The sequence below is a fragment of the Bos javanicus genome, chromosome X (assembly GCF_032452875.1).
Source record: "Bos javanicus breed banteng chromosome X, ARS-OSU_banteng_1.0, whole genome shotgun sequence".
Classification (NCBI taxonomy): domain Eukaryota; kingdom Metazoa; phylum Chordata; class Mammalia; order Artiodactyla; family Bovidae; genus Bos; species Bos javanicus.
In genome coordinates this window covers 134,557,383-134,576,734 of record NC_083897.1, presented here as the reverse complement: position 1 = coordinate 134,576,734, position 19,352 = coordinate 134,557,383, and the positions used below count along the sequence as shown (strand labels likewise).

Here is a 19,352-nt window from a genome sequence, read left to right as displayed (position 1 = left end):
AATCCTCAAAACAGCACCCCACATTGCTGTGTTATAGTCAACTTACATACGAGAAAACTGAGGATTCAGTGTTTAAGGCATTGGTGGCAACAGGAGGAGTGGAATGGGTGTCGCTTTACCAGCCTGGATGACTTACACCTGAACCCTATCTCCACCATGCTGAACCGGACTGTGTTTTGGGTCATCACTGGTCAAAAGGGACATTGTAACAAAACCTCAGAGATGCTCTGAGGACTATGGCAGTGAGTAGAGAAGAACTGTCCCCTCACAGGCATTCTACAGATGCCAATCAAGCCCCCAGCAGGCTTTCCTCTCTACCACGCCACCTCTGCATGAGTTCAGTCCCCAAATTCTACCTTGTTGCTTAAAAACCATGAATGGAAAAATCAGATTGGATGACCCCACTGTTAAATAGAAAATTTGGATTTTTAAAGAAACAACAAGAAAAATATCAACAACTACACTTCTCATTTCCCCTTCCTGGTTAGGGTGATAGTTTATTATAGATGACCCACTGCTGTCAGCTAACTCCATTTCAGGAGCTTTTCTTCATCTCCTTCACCTCGGTTGCCAGGGCACAGAGTCAGGAAAAGTTGTACCAGAGAGAGATATGGCCAAAAGTTAACCCAGTCATTCCAGAAATTTCACTATTAGGGGAAATGGAAATTTCCTAGAAGGAAGGGCCTGCATAACTAACCCATGAAAACAAAGTCAGACTAGATGCGCTTATCTTAGTTATGCCTTATAAAAGCATCATGGCAGGTGGGGGTGGGGGAGACAATAAATAGAGATTATAACAAGGTTAATTATTTGCATCAAGGAACAAAGCTGAGTTAAAAGATAAAGATCTGATTCAGCTTTCTTTTAGCCTTAAAACTTTATAAAAGTATCAAATGTCTCTTTTTTGCTCTTACTTAGTCACTTATGTGATAAAGATTAAAGACAGTAAAATGCTGAGGTTTTGTCAGTGTTAAGTCACTCATTTGAAAAGAGAAGAAAATCTCTTCTCTTTTGAATTATGATTTCCCAATCTTCACTGTATCATTTTTTTAAAGATAGAAAAAAGAGCAATACAAGTTCTCTATAGAAAATAATAGAGAAGTCAAAAGAGAAAAGTAGAAGTCACCTGTAATTCCACCAGCATCAATGACCACTGGTAATGTTTTCTAAATATTTGGAACATATCTTTCTTAGTTTTGGGTCTTACTGTGTATGGGTGTGTGTGTGTAAATATAGATTCATTTCTTCCTAGAAACAAAACTGGGAGTAGAACGGCAGAAAGCTGCAACTAGGAGATAAATAAGTTCTGGAGATCTAATGTACAGCATAGTGATTATAGTCAACAATACCGCCTTATAAAATTCAAAGCTGCTAAGATATTAGATCTTAATTATTCTCAGCACATAATGAGAGAGAGGTATTAGCTAATGCTATAGTGGAAATCACACTGTAGCATAAAATTGTATCATTTCAACCTTAAATTTAACGATTTATGAGCTACATCTCAAAAAAACCTGGGATTATACTATTATTAGGCTTGTCACCTTGTTTCTTGATTTAACAGTTTATTTTGAATGTATGTCCACATCATTAAGTCTTCTTTATTAACACAGTTTTTAATGATGGTTTAATACTGCATTCATTTTATAGATATGTCATATGCTTTACAATGTAATTTCTTCTTTTCTTTTTTACTATAATATAAAATGTTGTAATAAATATTCTGTAAGGTAACAATTTTTGCTCATTTGTAATAATATCTTTGGTATAAATCATTAAAATTTAAATTTTGAAGTTAAACATTATGTAAAAACTAATACTGTAAATCAACTATACTTCAATTAAAAAATTTACAAACTAATATGTGTAAAATAGATAAGCAACAAAGATATACAGTACAGGTAATTATAGCCATTATCTTATAATAACTTTAATGGAGTATAATAATGAAATACTGAATACAGTCACTATGCTGTATATCTAAACTAATAAAATATTGTAAATCAACTATACTTCAATTTTTTAAAAGTTATGCAAAAATGTAAGGTTTTTATACATGCTAATTTCCTTTCAAAAGTATATGTCAGTGTACATATTTTTTTGCAGTATTTACATGTTCATTTTCTAGTATCCTGAACCAGATATTACAGTGCTCAAAACTCTTGGCAAAACAAACGCTACAGCAGTACATAAATACTCCTTTGATTTGCAATTCTTTGTTTCATAGTAAAGTTTAAGTTTTATATGTTGAATGGCCATTTGTAGTTCTTTTTTTTATAAATTGCTTAGTTGATCCTTTGCTGCTTTTACTGCCAAAGTGCTCACTTTTCCCCAATTTTTTTGGCATGAATTTCTGTGTGCACAGACACTGTCAGTTGTTAGTTCCCCCCTTTCATTTAGTCCATTCCTATTCTCTTGCATTTTCCAGGAAGAAATCCTATATTTCATGTCATCTAAACATGATTTAAAATTCTTCTCTTACTTTTCAACAGTAATACTTAGCTGTTGATCCTGTTTTGCCATAGAGATAAAAGTATCTTTTTTATTCCTAGTTTACTGAAAATTCCTTTTAATGATAATTGTTGAATTTTAGCAACTGTCTTTTCAGCATCTATTATTGGGGTTTTACCACTTGGTGCATTATACTAGTAAATTTCTTTACATTAATCCAATCCTTAGATAAACTCAGTTGATTATATTTAACATGGTACTGAACTTACTTTAGTAAGTAAGGAAGCATCAGTAATTAAGGGCCTTAGGAAGCATCACTACAAACAAAGCTAGTGGAGGTGATGGAATTTCATTTGAGCTCTTTCAAATCCTGAAAGATGATGCTGTGAAAGTGCTGCACTCAATATGCCAGCAAATTTGGAAAACTCAGCAGTGGCCACAGGACTGGAAAAGGTCAGTTTTCATTCCAATCCCAAAGAAGGGCAATGCCAAAGAATGTTCAAACTACCACACAATTGCACTCATCTCACACGCTAGCAAAGTAATGGTCAAAATTCTCCAAGCCAGGCTTCAACAGTAGGTGAACCGTCAACTTCCAGATGTTCAATCTGGATTTAGAAAAGGCAGAGGAACCAGAGATCAAATTGACAACATCCGTTGGATCACAGTAAAAGCAAGAGAATTCCAGAAAAACATCTACTTCTGCTTTATTGATTATGCCAAAGCCTTCGTGTAGATCAGAAAAACCTGTGAAAAATTCTTCAAGAGATTGGAATACCAGACCACCTGACCTGCCTCCTGAGGAATCTGTATGCAGGTCAAGAAGCAACAGTTAGAACTGGACATGGAACAACAGACTGGTTCCAAATTGGGAAAGGAGTACATCAAGGCTGTATATTGTCACCCTGCTTATTTAACTTATATGCAGAGTACATCATGTGAAATGCTGGGCTGGAGGAAGCACAAGCTGGAATCAAGATTTCTGGGAGAAATATCAATAACCTCAGATACACAGATGACACAACCCTTACGGCAGAAAGCAAAGAGGAACTAAAAAGCCTCTTGATGAAAGTGAAAGAGGAGAGGGAAAAAGCTGGCTTAGAACTCAACATTCAGAAAACTAAGGTCATGGCATCTGGTCCCATCACTTCATGGCAAATAGATGGGGAAACAATGGAAACAGTGACAAACTTTATTTTCTTGGGCTCCAAAATCACTGCAGATGGTGACTGCAGCCATGAAATTAAAACACACTTGCAAGAAAAGCTACAACCAACCTAGACAACATATTAAAAAGCAGAGACATTACTTTGCCGACAAAGGTCCATCTAGTCAAGGTTATGGTTTTTCCAGTAGTCATGTATGGATGTGAGAGTCGGACTATAAAGAAAGCTGAGTGCCAAAGAATTGATGCTTTTGAACTGTGGTGTTGGAGAAGACTCTTGAGAGTCTCTTGGACTGCAAGGAGATCCAACCAGTCCATCCTAAAGAAAATCAGTCCTGAATATTCATTGGAAGGACTGATGCTGAAGCTGAAACTCCAATACCTTGGCCTCCTGATGTGAAGAACTGACTCATTGGAAAAGACCCTGATTCTGGGAAGGATTGAAGGTGGGAGGAGAAGGGGCCAACAGAGGATGAAATGGTTGGATGGCATCACCAACAGAATGGACATGAGTTTGAACAAGCTCCAGGAGTTTGTGATGGACAGGGAAGCCTGGTGTCCTGCAGTCCATGGGGTCACAAAGAGTCAGACATGACTGAGTGACTGAACTGAGCTGAAATGACTTTGCTTCTTTTCCCCTTAGATTTTTAGACTTACTTTTATAAGAAGAAAAGCATGTGAGTTCCTTTTCTGGTGATCATTCTTGAAGAGTCTTTTTTGGTCATTATATTGCCACCTTGAAAAACACAAATATTTCCAACATTTTCTATGTATAGAAATACTTTAAAAGCATAAGAAATTAAAATGTTACAGGTAAATAATCTGGACCATACATACATATTTGGCACAAGGAGTTCTCTGAAAACTTTCCAGTTCTTCCATTGTTATTTAAGATTTCATACTTTTTTCTGAATCAATTTAGATTCCTTACAATTTCTAAGAAAAGAAATTCATTCTTTCAGATTTTCTAGTAACTCTCTTGAGCTTTATAGAAAATTTCCCATAAAATATCTATACTTGTTACTATGTTTCCTACATATTTAATATAGAATACATTAATTTTATTCTCATTTTTCCATTAGACTTGCCAGAAATTTTGTTATCTTTTTCAAAGATCATGTTCTTAATTTTTGTTTCTCTTCTTCCTATTTTCTGACTGATCCATCTTATTTACATTTATTAAGTCCTTCTTCTATTTGTTATACTTGTTTTGCTGTTCTTTTTATAACTCTTGAATTGACCAATAAGCTCATTTATTTTTATTCTTAGTTGACAATGAAAACATCTATGGCTATGAATTTTACTCTGAGTACTGCTCTGGCCACATGACATAAGAAGTGTAGATGTACAGAGGCCTCGTTATGATTAATTCTCAAAATAGTTATAATCATGGAAAAGGAAAGGATGAAAGTGAAAGTCGCTCACTCATGTCCAACTTTTTGCAACCCCATGTACTATACAGTCCATGGAATTCTCCAGGCCAGAATACTGGAGTGGATAGCTGCTCCCTTCTCCAAGGGATCTTCCCAACCCAGGGATCAAACCCAAGTCTCCTGCATTGCAGGCGGATTCTTTACCAGCTGAGCCACCAGGGAAGCCCAAGAATACTGCAGTGGCTAGCCTATCCCTTCTCCGGGGGATCTTCTCAACCCAGGAATTAAAGCAGGGTCTCCTGCATTGCAGGCAGATTCTTTACCAGCTGAGCTACCAGGGAAGTTATAATCATAGTTTCATTTATTCTATAACTCAGTAATTATTTTGAAAAGTGTTTTCTAAATTTCTAAGTCTTTCTCAGATTTAACTATAAGTATCTATGTATATGCTGTATTTTAAATAGTATTCTTGTTAATCTCAAGTACATTAACTCTTTTAATTTTAGGATTTATAAAAGAAAGTCTTAAAATTGATCCATTAGTAGCCAAGGATATTTCGGATTAATAACTTCAAATGAGCATCTAACAATATTCTTTTTAAAGGAATTGTGAGAACACTGTGCTGAGTAAATTTCCCTTTTTACAATAAAGGTATCATAGGTAACTATTTCATATTGTTTTAAAGCAAACATATCAAAATATTAAAATGCTATGAAAAGGGAAATTTCTTAAGGTAGTAAGATTTTTATATCAGGATCAAGCAAATTCTTGACTACGAGCTGATGTGCTCATATGTTTGGATTTGTTTGATATTAGCAAAAGGAATCTGTAGATGTGTGGCCCCAAATGACAGGATTGAAAATAAATTGGCTTTTATAGATCCTGTCAGGTGAATAGAAAGACAAAAGCTCAAGTAACTATTATGAGATACTGTCAATAACTCCACTCCAAATCCAAAGACACCACAAGTTACACATCACATCAGTTCAGTTCAGTTCAGTTGCTCAGTCGTGTCCGACTCTTTGCGACCCCATGAATAGAAAGTACTAAAAATAAATTATTAAATAGTTTGATGAAGATTTCAATGAAACAGACGGAAAACAGAATTAAATACTAGAATTCTTGCCTCTCAGCATACTGTCTTTACTTTCTTACACTTCTCAAAATCTTACACAAAGTTTGGGTTTGTTTTGATGCGCAAATTTTAAGTAATGAACTTCCAGAAGGCTCATTTTTATGTAACTTGCTTCATACAGTGCTCATTTCAGCAATTCCACATATAGCAGCCTAATAACTTAATAGAAACAGTGGTAATGATGACAAAGCACTTTCAAACATTCAGAATATGGTCCTATTACTGCCAGTGTTTAGAGTTTCAAGAATGCAGATTAAAAAGTTGAGACTACTATTGCCATGAGCGATACAAAAGGCACTGAGTCTCCTGAGAGAGGAAAGAGAAATTGATTTCTCTGTGCTTTTTCCTACTCCACAACACTACTGGAAAGCAGTTTCTCGGCACGTAACCACCGATCTGGAGAATGAATTAAATATGAGATCACACGAAAAGGAAACACATGAGTTGGTCTTTTGACTCACATAAGATGCCTTTTAAAGTTCATCAGAGCTGTAAATACATGAGGCGGATATATGCTCCATTTACCTGTGATAAAACAAGATGTAGTAGGGGGGCCAATGTCCCTTTTGAATTTTGACCCTGATTATTCTGCTTCATTGTCACAAATTTACTAAACCTAGAGTACCTAAATCTACTACAGCAAACTGTAAAACCATTTAAAATACATTACTTTATACATTTTTAGTGGTTTTTGCATAATTTATCTGGCTATGCCACATTTAAAAGAAACCAGATGAAACCTTTAATCATGGATTATGGAAATCTTTTGTAAGAAAAAACTCTACACTTCAAAAATTAGCATCTCAATTACATTTAGAGTCACTCACTTTCTAGAATAGAAGTTGTGTATTTTTAATCAAATGTGATCCTTCATAGTTAAATTAGAGTGAAATTGATACATCTACATAATAAACAATTTCAAGAAGTTTCTAATAATTACAAAATATTTTCAGAATAATGAGAAAGGTGACAAAAACAGCTATCATTGGGTTAAGATACATATGGAGGTAAGAGATGTTTCCCTCTGTGCAAATCTATTATCTTTTAACCCAGTGGTTCTCAGTCAGGGGTGATTTTTCCCCCAGAGAACATTCGGAAATATCTGGAGGCAATTTCAGTTGTTACAAATGTGGGGGGCAGGGATAGAGAGCTCTCTGGCATTGAATGGGTAGGTAGAGACCAGGGATGCTGCTAAACATCCTGCAATGCACAGGACAGCCTTCTCCCTGCTCCACCCCACTCCATAACAAAGAGTTATCTGGCCCCAAATGTCAATAATGCAAGGCTGAGGAACCCTGTTTTAACCTAAAGATGCCACTTCCATGTGCAGATGCTTTTGGGTAATGGACCATGCATTCCTTCCTAACTATCAGATCAGAAACAGCAACTTGGGCTCTAGTATATTGGAGACAATATTCGGCACTGACACCTTGGTAACTGGCATCATTGCTTTTATTGTTTACTGTACAAATAAATAAGTTGTGTGTCATATTCGAGGAAAACCTCCTAGCTGTATATGTAGTTTGTTTTCTCATTATCTGCTTATATATGAGATCAGGTTCAATGATCCGGGTTCAGCCTTGACTGCTCTGTAGAAGCTGCTTCTTAGGAGTGCACAGTCTACTTTAAAGAGCTCTCAACTTGGACACGTCAGTCTTATGTGGAAAAGAATGCAGAATTTGCATTTAACTTTTACAATTGCTTGTGCAGATGAGCTTTTACTTAGACTTGAATCTTTCCTCTTTTAAAACTCTGTTTTCCTCTGTGGTAACCACAGCATTTCGGTATATTCTAATGAAGCCTCCCCCCGACTTCATATTATCATTAGCCTGACTTATCAATTTTACTAACTCCCATACTTTATATTTGGAGTTATTCCATTAACATAACTAATAAGTAGGAAAAAAGAACCAGTTAAAGACCTAAATAATATTTCTCTAAAGATTATCATTTCATAAACTTATGGGATACTGGTATCTCATTTTATATAATATATAATATGTATTATAATATATCATTATATACCTCTCATTTTATATAATATATATTATATAATTTTTTCATCATATGTACTATAAGCTTATAATTTATCACTTGCTCTATATTCTGAATTTACTATTTCAATAAGCTCATTTATTTTGTTAAGATGGCTAATGAGAATGTAGAAGAGTACAACCTATGATCTTTATTTCTAATTAAACCTCAGTTAATATCATTGTTACTATAACTGATTAATTTTACCTTATCTCACCTACTTTATCTGACTTGCCTAATTAAAATTTCATTTTATTTTTCTGTTTAAGGCTTATGGGGAAAAATCGTGCTTCAATTTTTAGTATGTATTTTGTGGCTAGATTTTGTTCCTTTTAAATATCCCCTCCTTGAATAAACATTTAACTGTTAATATTAAGTAACAAGATTGAAAATGCTTTATAAGAAGAGACCACATGCTGGCAGCATCTTCCTCTAGAGACCAATGAGTTGATTCCAACAAATGGTGTCTGAGGAGGAAGCCACCTCTCCCCTCCTTGTGTCCCCATTGGGGTCCTGCAGGCCCTCACTTTCTACAACATCCTCCAGTTTATTACCTTGAAACTTGGCCAAAAACATCTTTAACTAAAACTCATGATCACTGCCAGTATCACTGTGCATTTCATGCATCATCTTGCACTCATACTTAATGCTTGGCCCATGCATTTAATAATTACTCAAAAGTTGGTTTTAATAATAATGTTAAACTACAGATTTTTGATGGAAAGTTGGAGTCTGTATAACTTTGGATGTACTGAATGGTTCTATAAGATCTACCTAGGAAATAAGAATAATGAATAATGGAATTTTAAAACTTAGTAGTAATAAATGAGTTGAGGTCTTTCTAATCACTTTTTATTTTAAGCAAGATACAAGCAATGACAACACTTGTTAAATGTATTAAAGGCTGGGTGACATATAATTTAAATTTAAGGAATGGACTTGCCATGCAAGAGCCATCAGGATAACCTCATGAGTTAGTGGCATCTGGGCATAGGGCTCCTAGTTTTGGCCTCATCCAAGTAAGCTTATATGCAGAGTACATCATGAGAAATGCTGGGCTGGATGAACCACAAGCTGGAATCAAGACTGCCAGGAGAAATATCAATAACCTCACATATGCAGATAACACCACCCTTATGGCAGAAAGTGAAGAAGAACTAAAGAGCCTCTTGATGAAAGTGAAAGAGGAGAGTGAAAAATTTGGCTTAAAGCTCAACATTCAGAAAACTAAGACCATGGCATCCGGTCCCATTACTTCATGGCAAATAGATGGGGAAACAGTGGAAACAGTGGCTGACTTTATTTTGGGGGGCTCCAAAATCACTGCAGATGGTGACTGCAGCCATGAAATTAAAAGAAACTTACTTCTTAGAAGAAAAGTTATGACCAACTTAGATAGCATATTAAAAAGCAGAGACATTACTTTGCCAACAAAGGTCCATCTAGTCAAGGTTATGGTTTTTCCAGTGGTCATGTATGGATGTGAGAGTTGGACTGTGAAGAAAGCTGAGTGCCGAACAATTGATGCTTTTGAACTGTGGTGTTGGAGAAGACTCTTGAGAGTCCCTTAGACTGCAAGGAGCTCAAACCAGTCCATCCTAAAGGAAATCAATCCTGAATATTCATTGGAAAGACTGATGTTGAAGCTGAAACTCCAATACTTTGGCCACCTGATGAGAAGAGCTTCTCATTTGAAAAGACCCTGATGCTGGGAAAGATTGAAGGCAGGAGGAGAAGGGGATGACAGAGGATGAGATGGTTGGATGGTATCACCGACTCAATGGGCATGAGTTTGAGTAAACTCTGGGAGTTGGTGATGGACAGGGAGGCCTGGCATGCTGTAGTCCATGGGGTCACAAAGAGTCAGACACAACTGACCAATTGAACTGAACTGAACTGAAGTAAGCTAAGGACTAGCCCTCTTTGCAAATTTCACTTAATTACTTAACAGTATTTATCTTATAAGCTTTTGTGAGTGTCAAATAAGATCTATATGCTTTATGCTTAAACAATTCCTGGCATATAGTAGTCATTCAATCAATGCTAACTATACTACTATTAATAATAAATTATATAACATGTTCATATTTTGAGGAAAAAATGGAGCAAATGTTGGTGAAGGGTAGATATAAAAGACAAACTCAACAAGTGAAAATTTCCAATTGGCATTTAAAATATGAAGGTACAGGAATCTGGGCTAATGATGTGGATACACATAAGGAAACTAGTCCAGGGACAGTGACAGGTCAAGGAAACTATGACCCCTGGACAGCAGACTCCTGTTATACCACCACAGATATTACAGTGCTGCTAGAACCCAAACAGGCAGCCCTCTTTTCTGAAATAGTAATCTTGGGACCAAGATATAGGTTAGTCTTTTCCCTTCTTTCCAGCTGCTTCAATTTTGGCCTCTTCACTAAAGGCAGGGAGATATTCATAATGTAAGAACTACTTTTCGACATGTGGGGAAAAATGTCCAGAGTTACAAACTAAGTACAGTAAACAGAGTTAGGCTTCTCCTTTTGTAAACCTGACTGATTCATCATATCCTTAAGCATTTACTGCTTTATGATTCACTGAGCTCTTGCTGAACTTCCATTATTAACTCTGACATGGTGTCTGGCACTTGCTAGGAATTTTACACAAGTGAACTGGATTTGGTCTTAACCAAATATTCATTGAGCATCAGCTATATGGTCAGCAGTACTGCAGTCAGAGATGGCGAATGTCCTTGAGAAGCATAAAGTATCGAACTGACAAGTAAGGAAGGACAATACTAGTTTTTCACTTTTTAAAAATTTGTAAACTGACAAAGGAACACACAAAAATGCAGTGCTACAATGATTTTTGGAGCTTTGGTGAAAGTTTCTGGAGGAGGCGATGTTCAGGCTTAGCCTTGTACAATAGATCAGCATCAGAGAGGAGAAAGAACCCAGAGAGAGAAGGTCCTGCGTGGAGACGCAGGGCAGAATGTCTGTATGTGTGGATGGGTTGTGGGAAGCTGGAGGGAAGGGTTGGGACCAGGTAATAAGTGCTTTTACAGACTCTTCCAAGGAGTGTGGACTTCAACTGGTGGCCACCGAAAAGCAAGTTAATGTGCTTAGGTTAGTAGAGACATGCTAAGATCTGCCTATATGACCAGTATGGTGCATAGTATGGGAGAGACCAGTGCCAAGATGCCAGCCATAAGCCAGCTGTAACAAGTCAGGGAGGAAGTGGTGGTGCATTAGTGAGGACAGTGCCAATTGGTGTGGAGAAGTGGGGACAGATGCAAGAGACCTTTAGGAGGCAGAAACTACAGGGCCTCAGAGTCACTGATTATGACTGACTGTGGAGAGTGTGGATGTGAAGGCAGTCAAGAACCACAGGGATGTCTAGCCTGGGAAAACTGAGTAGAAGGAAACAGTGCTACTCTGCTCACAGATCAGAAGGGGCAGGAAGGAAGGAGAGAGTGAGGTCAGCAGGATGCGCATCAAGGTTGAGAGACTTACAACGAGGAGCAAGGAGACAGCTGATGTGCTCAGCTCTTCTGTTCCTTGTGTTCTTGGAATCCACTCATCTGTTCTAAGTCAAAACTTGTTCCCAAAGTCCCTTGGATCTGATCCTCCACCAGGGCAACCACCTCCTCCTCATTCCCATCCTGAGAAAGCTTTCTTTTTCTGGGCTTTTCTGGTCACGTCACTTAGCTCAGGAACTGGTTTTTCAGATTACATAGCACCTACCTCAACCCCACTGGCTTTCTTCCTCATATCTGCTCATAATTTAAAATACCACAGAACACTGCAGAATTAGTAAACCTGAATGAAAACTGATATATCCTTCAGTCCAGGGTGTGGAAACAATAACTTAGGTACAGAGAGGGTGGCATAGTCAATGTCACCTATTATGCTCAAACTCCCCTTCTCCTGCTTCCACTTTTCATTCATTTGTTCTACTAATTCTTGTCCTTTTTTTCCTCCCTACAGAGCCTCACTGGCGCCCCCTGGTTGTTAGAGGCACTATGAGCTGCCACACTAAAAAAAAAACTGCACACTAAAAACTCAGTCATGAGTCCTGTTCTGCCTTCCTTGTTCTCCTTCTTGTTGTTTATATTGAGGTCATCGGGCTTCCCTGGTGGCTCAATGGTAAAGAATCCGCCTGCCAATGCAGGAGACACGGGTTTGATCCGTGGGTAGGGAAGATCCCCTGGAAAGGGAAACGGCAACCCACTCCAGTATTCTCGCCTGGGGAATCCCATGAACAGAGGAGCCTGGTGGGTTATAGTTCATGGGGTCGTAAAGAGTCCGACATGACTGAGCGAGTAAACAACAACATTTCCACATCGAAATCTTCATTCGCACCCCAGGGCCTGTGACAGAGAATCTGAAATCTCTGGCCTCTAAGATCTGAACCCAGTAGTCGGATGCACCTACACTATTGCCTCCACTCTGAGCCATTCTACCAGCCAGTACCAGCTACCTTTGTTCTTTGTATATTTATACTATATTTTTAACTTGAATACTATGAAATGTTTCTTTTTTTTTAACCTTTAAATGTCTTAGCCGTAATTCCAGGTCTACCTCTACTATCACTTTCTTTGAGAAACCTTTCTTATCCTTTTTTGGGTAAAGTTTTAAAATAGTCCAATCTAACTTTTTATCCTTTCCTCCTGTATTCTCATAGTATTTTTTTTCACATTCATACATGCAGCTATAGCCAACATGATTTACTTTTGTATCCTACAAAATTGAAACTTCCTAGAGGGCAAAACTATATTTGGTTCTTTTTTTTTTTTTTTTTTGCATTTCTCATGGTCCATGAATATTTGACTGCTAAATTGACTAATTCTTATCATAAACTGGATTTCTAAGCTCCAAACTGTTGGAAATGAAGTGTCTTGGGTGCATTATAATTTTTTTTCTCATTCCTAGATAGAAGAAAAAAACTTCCTAGATGGGTAAAAAGAAAACCAACTTTATGATAGCATTTATCATAAATAAGACTTTAAAATTATTTTTGTGTTTATCTTTATATTCTATGCTCTACTTTAAGATGAGAAAATCTCATGATATTCAATCCTAGGGTATTCAAAAGATTCATCAAATTTTACAGGTTAACAGTCACAACCATTATGAACTTTGACTTATTTTTCAGACTAACATTATTTTATTTCAGTGAAAATTAATCACTACTGCTGGGAAATGAAAACTAAACAAACTGAGTAACTGTAATTTTGCCCAAGTTGTATTCCTAGAGTAGGGATCTAAAGAACATTTTCTTGAAAGGGGTGCATGTGTATCTGTGTGTCTGTGAATTAAGACAAATAAATTATATTAAGTCCCATGCAGTAAAAGCAAGGATGGACTAAGTCTTCTGATATTTTCTCTTAGATGTTCAATTATCTACATTGCTTCTTGGATGTTATATTGAAATTTTTTCATGCTCTTGGCCTATAATGCTTGTTTTTCCAGGCCAAAATTCTTTTTTTTTTTTGGCCATGCCTAGTGGCATGTGGGGTTTCCTTGGTAGCTCAGCTGGTAAAGAATCCACCTGCAATGCAGGAGACCCCAGTTCAGTTCCTGGGTCAGCAAGATCCCCTGGAAAAGAGATAGGCTACCTACTCCAGTGTTCTTGGGCTTCCCTGGTGACTCAGATGGTAAAGAATCCACCTGTAATGCAGGAGACCTGGGTTTGATCCCTGGGTTGGGAAGATCCCCTGGAGGAGGGCATGGCAACCCACTCCAGTATTCTTGTCTGGAGAACCCCCATGGATAGAGGAGCCTGGTGGGCTACAGTCCATGGGGTCACAAAGAGTCGGACATGACTGGGCGACTGAACTGACTGATACTTTACTCAGAGTCCACTGATGTTAATGTTAATATCATCCCTCCCCAACCCACCTTCACAGAAGCATCCAGAATAATGTTTGAGTGACACTGAGCACTGTAGCCCAACAAAGTGACACATAAACTTAACTATTACACCTTGTTGCCCCAAATTTCTTGTCTCTCCCACAGTTCTCTGTTCTTGTCCACAATCTTTCACTCCCTCCCAGAGTTCCTTCTCTCATCATTCTTTTCTATCAAATAATTATTTTTCTCCCACAATTTTTCCTTTACTTACAAAATTCCCCATTGTCTCCCACACTTCTCCATTCTCTTCTATAATTATCCCTTTCTCTCACAATTTTCTGTTCTGTTCCACAATTTCCCATTTTCTCCTAAATTGGGCAATTCTTTCTCCTAAAAAAGTGTTCATTCTCTCTCACAAGTCTCTGCTCTCTCACACAATTGTTTATTATAGCAAGTAACTAAAAATCTTCTAATTCTATCTTTAAATGTGTATTTCTACCTGCCTATGAATTCTCTGAAGATGGAAAAATCATATGTTTCATATAACATACTATATATTTCTCTCCTCTCTATCAGTACTACTCAAAATGTGTCCTACCACCTGGTGCCAATTCTGACAGTTACTAGGATGAGAAGAGGAACTTGCCCCAGAAGGGAAAACAACTCAGTGTTTGCTTCATCAGTGAAGTCTTGCTATGAAGAAAAGAAAATGTTATCCTAACTAAACATTGTCCTTAGTGACAGATCAGATTTACATTCTAGTTCAAGTTTCTTATCTCAGTTTGGACCAGTAACTAACAGTTACTGGTACCTGAGAAGCACTGCCTTTTTTTCCATTTATAATCTAGTTCCTGGTGTGTAAATAACAGTCACTGAAGTAGTTGATACATGGGCACTGAAGAGATAAAGAAATCAGTGAATCTTGAATAACATCATTCATCCAGCAACATTGAAAGAGCATCCACAGATGTGCCAGGTACTGTGTTAAGTGCTGGGAATACAAAGTTGAACCAACTGGTCAAAGTCCCTGCTCTCATGGTATTTACATTTAGTAAACAATCAACAAACAATCCAGTATACAAACATATATATATATGTTTGTATACTGGATTGTTATATATATATAATTATATATATAATTATATATATATAATTTCCAATAATGAGATATAACATGAAGAAAATTAAACAAATAATGTGACAGAGAGGGAGAAGTTAGGCTGCTATTCAAAGTGTCTTTTGTAAACATCAGGTTTATATCTCCTGGGAGATTCCTTGAAAGGCAGAACTTCAGTGCACATTCCGGAACCACTGAGAGGCTCCACTGTAACAAGATCTCCAGGTGATCCATACACCCAGTACAGACTGAGAGGCTCTAGATATAACATCAGATATGGATGTTAAGAGAGACATCTCTAAAGAGATGGCATTTTAGCTGAACCCTGAAAGATGAGAAAAAGCAGCCATGTAAATCTAGGCAAAGAATAGTCCAAACAATGGGAAAGGTGAAGGAAAATGTTCTGAGATAGGAGTGGACAAGGGAAGACCAGTGTGGATGGGACAGAGTTTGAGAGAGGGACCTTGAACTCTCTACTGTCAGGTATTTATCAAAAGCCCTGGAGAACTGTGGGTTTTCCTGGTGGCTCAGGCGGAAAAGAATCTGCCTGTGATGAGGGAGACCTGGGTTCAATCCCTGGTTCAGGAAGATATCTTGAAGAAGGGAATGGCTACCCACTTCAGTATTCTTGCCTGGAGAATCCTATGGACAGAGGAGCCTGGCAGGCTACAGTCCATGGGGTTGCAAAGAGTGAGACATGACTGAGTGACTAACACTACGTCTAGAGAACTGTAGATTTGGAGTGACTATACAAAAGCCCTGTTTCCACTGTTTCCCCATCTATTTGCCATGAAGTGACAGGACTTTATTTTTTGGGGCTCCAAAATCACTGCAGATGGTGACTGCAGCCATGAAATTAAAAGACGCTTACTCCTTGGAAGGAAAGTTATGACCAACCTAGACAGCATATTAAAAAGCAGAGACATTACCAACAAAGGTCCATCTAGTCAAGGCTATGTTTTTTCCAGTGGTCATGTAGGGATGTGAGAGTTGGACTGTGAAGAAAGCTGAGCACCGAAGAATTGATGCTTTTGAACTGTGGTGTTGGAGAAGACTTTTGAGAGTCCCTTGGACTGCAAGGAGATCCAACCAGTCCATCCTAAAGGAAATCAGTCTTGGGTGTTCATTGGAAGGACTGATGCTGAAGCTGAAACTCCAATACTTTGGCCACCTGATGCGAAGAGCTGACTCATTTGAAAAGACCCTGATGCTGGGAAAGATTGAGGGCAGGAGGAGAAGGGGCTGACAGAGGATGAGATGGTTGGATGGCACCACCAACTCAATGGACATGAGTTTGGGTAAACTCCAGGAGTTGGTGATGGACAGGGAGGCCTGGTGTGCTGCGGTTCATGGGGTCGCAAGGAGTCAGACACGACTGAGTGACTGAACTGAATTGAACTGATACAAAAGCCCTGGATCAAGACCTCTTTTCTACAAATCAGGGACACCAGATAGGGTTTTGCATGCAGCCACTCACCCATTCTGCACCCATGATAGACATTGTTAATCAATCACAGAACTTCTTCCTTCTGAGTCTAGACAAAGCCACAAAAGTCAACAGTTATTCAAGCAGCCACTACAAATGACTCCAAGTTGACATATGAGTTGAAACATATTTGCCATCCTGGGGAGAAATTATCAAATTGCTACCCTGAATTAAGTCAGACCATTAAGGGTCTGTGTATTTGGATGAACAGAAAAGTTTTGATAGTTCATAGGACTGATTAATGTGCTGTGCTTAGTGATTGTGCCAACAGTTTACATTGAGGGGACCTGTGTTTAATTCCGTATTTCCCACTTAGGTTACAACATCATCTACACAGAGAAATGGGATTTCTTCCAGGACTAAAATTCAAGAAACACTTCATTTCTAAAAGAACAAAAGGTTGATTTTTACCTTATGAACATTGAAAGACCTTTGCTGCTGCTGCTGCTAAGTCGCTTCAGTCATGTCAGACTCTGTGCGAACCCATAGACGGCAGCCCACCAGGTTCCCCCGTCCCTGGGATTCTCCAGGCAAGAACACTGGAGTAGGTTGCCATTTCCTTCTCCAATGCATGAAAGTGAAAAGTCAAAGTGAAGTCGCTCAGTCGTGCCTGACTCTTAGTGACCCCATGGACTGCAGCCTACCAGGCTCCTCTGCCCATGGGATTTTCCAGGCAAGAGTACTGGAGTGGGTTGCCATTGCCTTCTCCGTGGAAGACCTTTAAATGATAGCTGTTTCCGTGTTTCTATTGCCATTCATAAGCTTGGGGGGCAAATCTCTGGTTGATCTTAAACAACTATTTTGGATCTGATGGCCTATTCACTTAAAAGCTAATCTTATCATCAGCTGCATTATTCTCCTTCCATTAAGTTCTGCTTTCCCTGGTTCCTTTAACTATTTCATTTATCCAGTAATACCTATATTTTAGTAAACTACTTCAAATCATTTGTGGAAGGAGGTGAAGTATGACTAACTGCACAAAAATCGACTCATTAATTTGTACAGCCTGTATTTGGACCAGTTTCTGTGAGTTCATTTTTAGGGCAAAAAATGACTGACAGTTGAAATATTTTATAAATGAGACAGAGTTTTCAGGGTCAGGGTGAGCTTAATGAAAGCGTTCAGTTGAAAAATGTTCTTTTCTCTGTGTTCCTTCTAGCACAATACTGTGAATATTCCCACTATCTTCAAGCCAGAAATGCAGTGGAGGGTGGGAAGAGAACAAAAAGTAACCAAATATGCTATCATAAAATCTTTATTTGTTGGCTTTTGAAGATATAGTGAAAGTCGCTCAGTCCTGTCTGACTCTTTGTGACCCCATGGACTATACAGTCCATGGAATTCTCCAGGCCAGAATACTGGAGTGGGCAGCCTTTCCCTTCTCCAGGGGATCTTCCCAGCCCAGGGATCGAACCTCAGATTCTTTACCAGTTGAGCCACAAGGGAATCCCTTATATATTTGAAGATATACAAGTAGCAAATTTTATTGCTTAGAAGGGGAAATGTTATCTTTCTACACAAAAGGGTTTCAGTGAAGATTTACTGAGAATTTATTGTGTAAAGAAGCATACTAAGTCCTATAAAAGTTTGCTCCTATGTTTGCTCCCCCAAAATATTCCTATTAATCAAATCAGGAAGACCTGTGATTACCAAATCCTTTTCTACCTATCAATTTATCGCCACATCTTTTTCTCATCATTTCTTGTCATGTCCCAATCCAAGTTGGAACTACTTCATTTTGCAACTCCTTGAGGCTCGTCAGGGGAGCATGTACTCAATAAATATGATTTGAGTGAATGAATCAAACATTTCTGTACAGGGGTGGGAAAGCTTGTTATAACCTCTATACACTTTCCTTGTGGACCCAGAGTTGTAAATGGAGAGAATGCGGCTAGCAGAACAATGTGGCAACCTGAGTTTCAGTCTAAATGTGATAATGTCTTGACAGGCCTTAGACAGCAAGAGCTCACTGGAGCCAGAGGCATCAGGAAATACATGAGTTCTGCTTACTCCATTGATCTCCTAGCCTTTAAGGTCCCATGAGGGACTAGAAGGGGCTTCCCAGGTGGCGCTAGTGGTAAAGAACCTGCCTGCCAACGCAGGAGACATAAGAGATGCGGGTTCCTCCCCTGGGTTAGGAAAATCCCCTGAAGAGGCCACGGCAACCCACTCCAGTATTCTTGCTTGGAGAATCCCATGGACAGTGGCTTACGGTCCATAGGGTCACAAAGAGTCGGATACTACTGAAGCGACTTAGCAAGCATGCACAAGGGACTAGAAAGAACGCGGGTGACAGTTCTGGTTTAAAGAACTTGAAAACTCACTGGGATGGCACGGTTCCTTAATTCCAGTCTGGAGGACATGAAAACTGGGTCAAAGAAACCGGGGTAAAGTGGAAATGCAAACTAGAGGAAAGAATCACGGTTGCAAGATCTGTCCAGTGTTTGCGTTTCCCTGAATCACCTGTTCTCAGTATATCTAGTCTTGATGTTTGGAAATGGGAAACTTGAGAAAAGCAATTTTTTAGACGAGGCACTTAAGCCCGCCATCTGACTTCAGGCGACAAAACTTTGCCAGAACTCAGTTCCCAGGACCCAAGAGGGCTTCTTTAGACTCAAGGTGGGCGCCGCCCACACGACCTCGAATTCCTGCAACAAAGTCCTGCTCCAAGGCGGGAGCTTGAGCCGCTAAGCATGGCTTGAGGGGCGGGACCAGAGAGGAATGCAGGGGCGTTACCAAGGTGGAGGGGGCGGGCCCAGG

At 38.7% G+C, this 19,352-nt stretch overlaps 1 long non-coding RNA gene across 3 annotated transcripts in view; it reads right to left on the bottom strand.

Annotated features, from left to right (window-relative positions):
* LOC133242093 (uncharacterized) overlaps positions 1–19,352 on the bottom strand; it is a 110,152-nt gene that overhangs the window by 58,858 nt on the left and 31,942 nt on the right. The gene's annotated exons all lie outside the window — the stretch shown is intronic.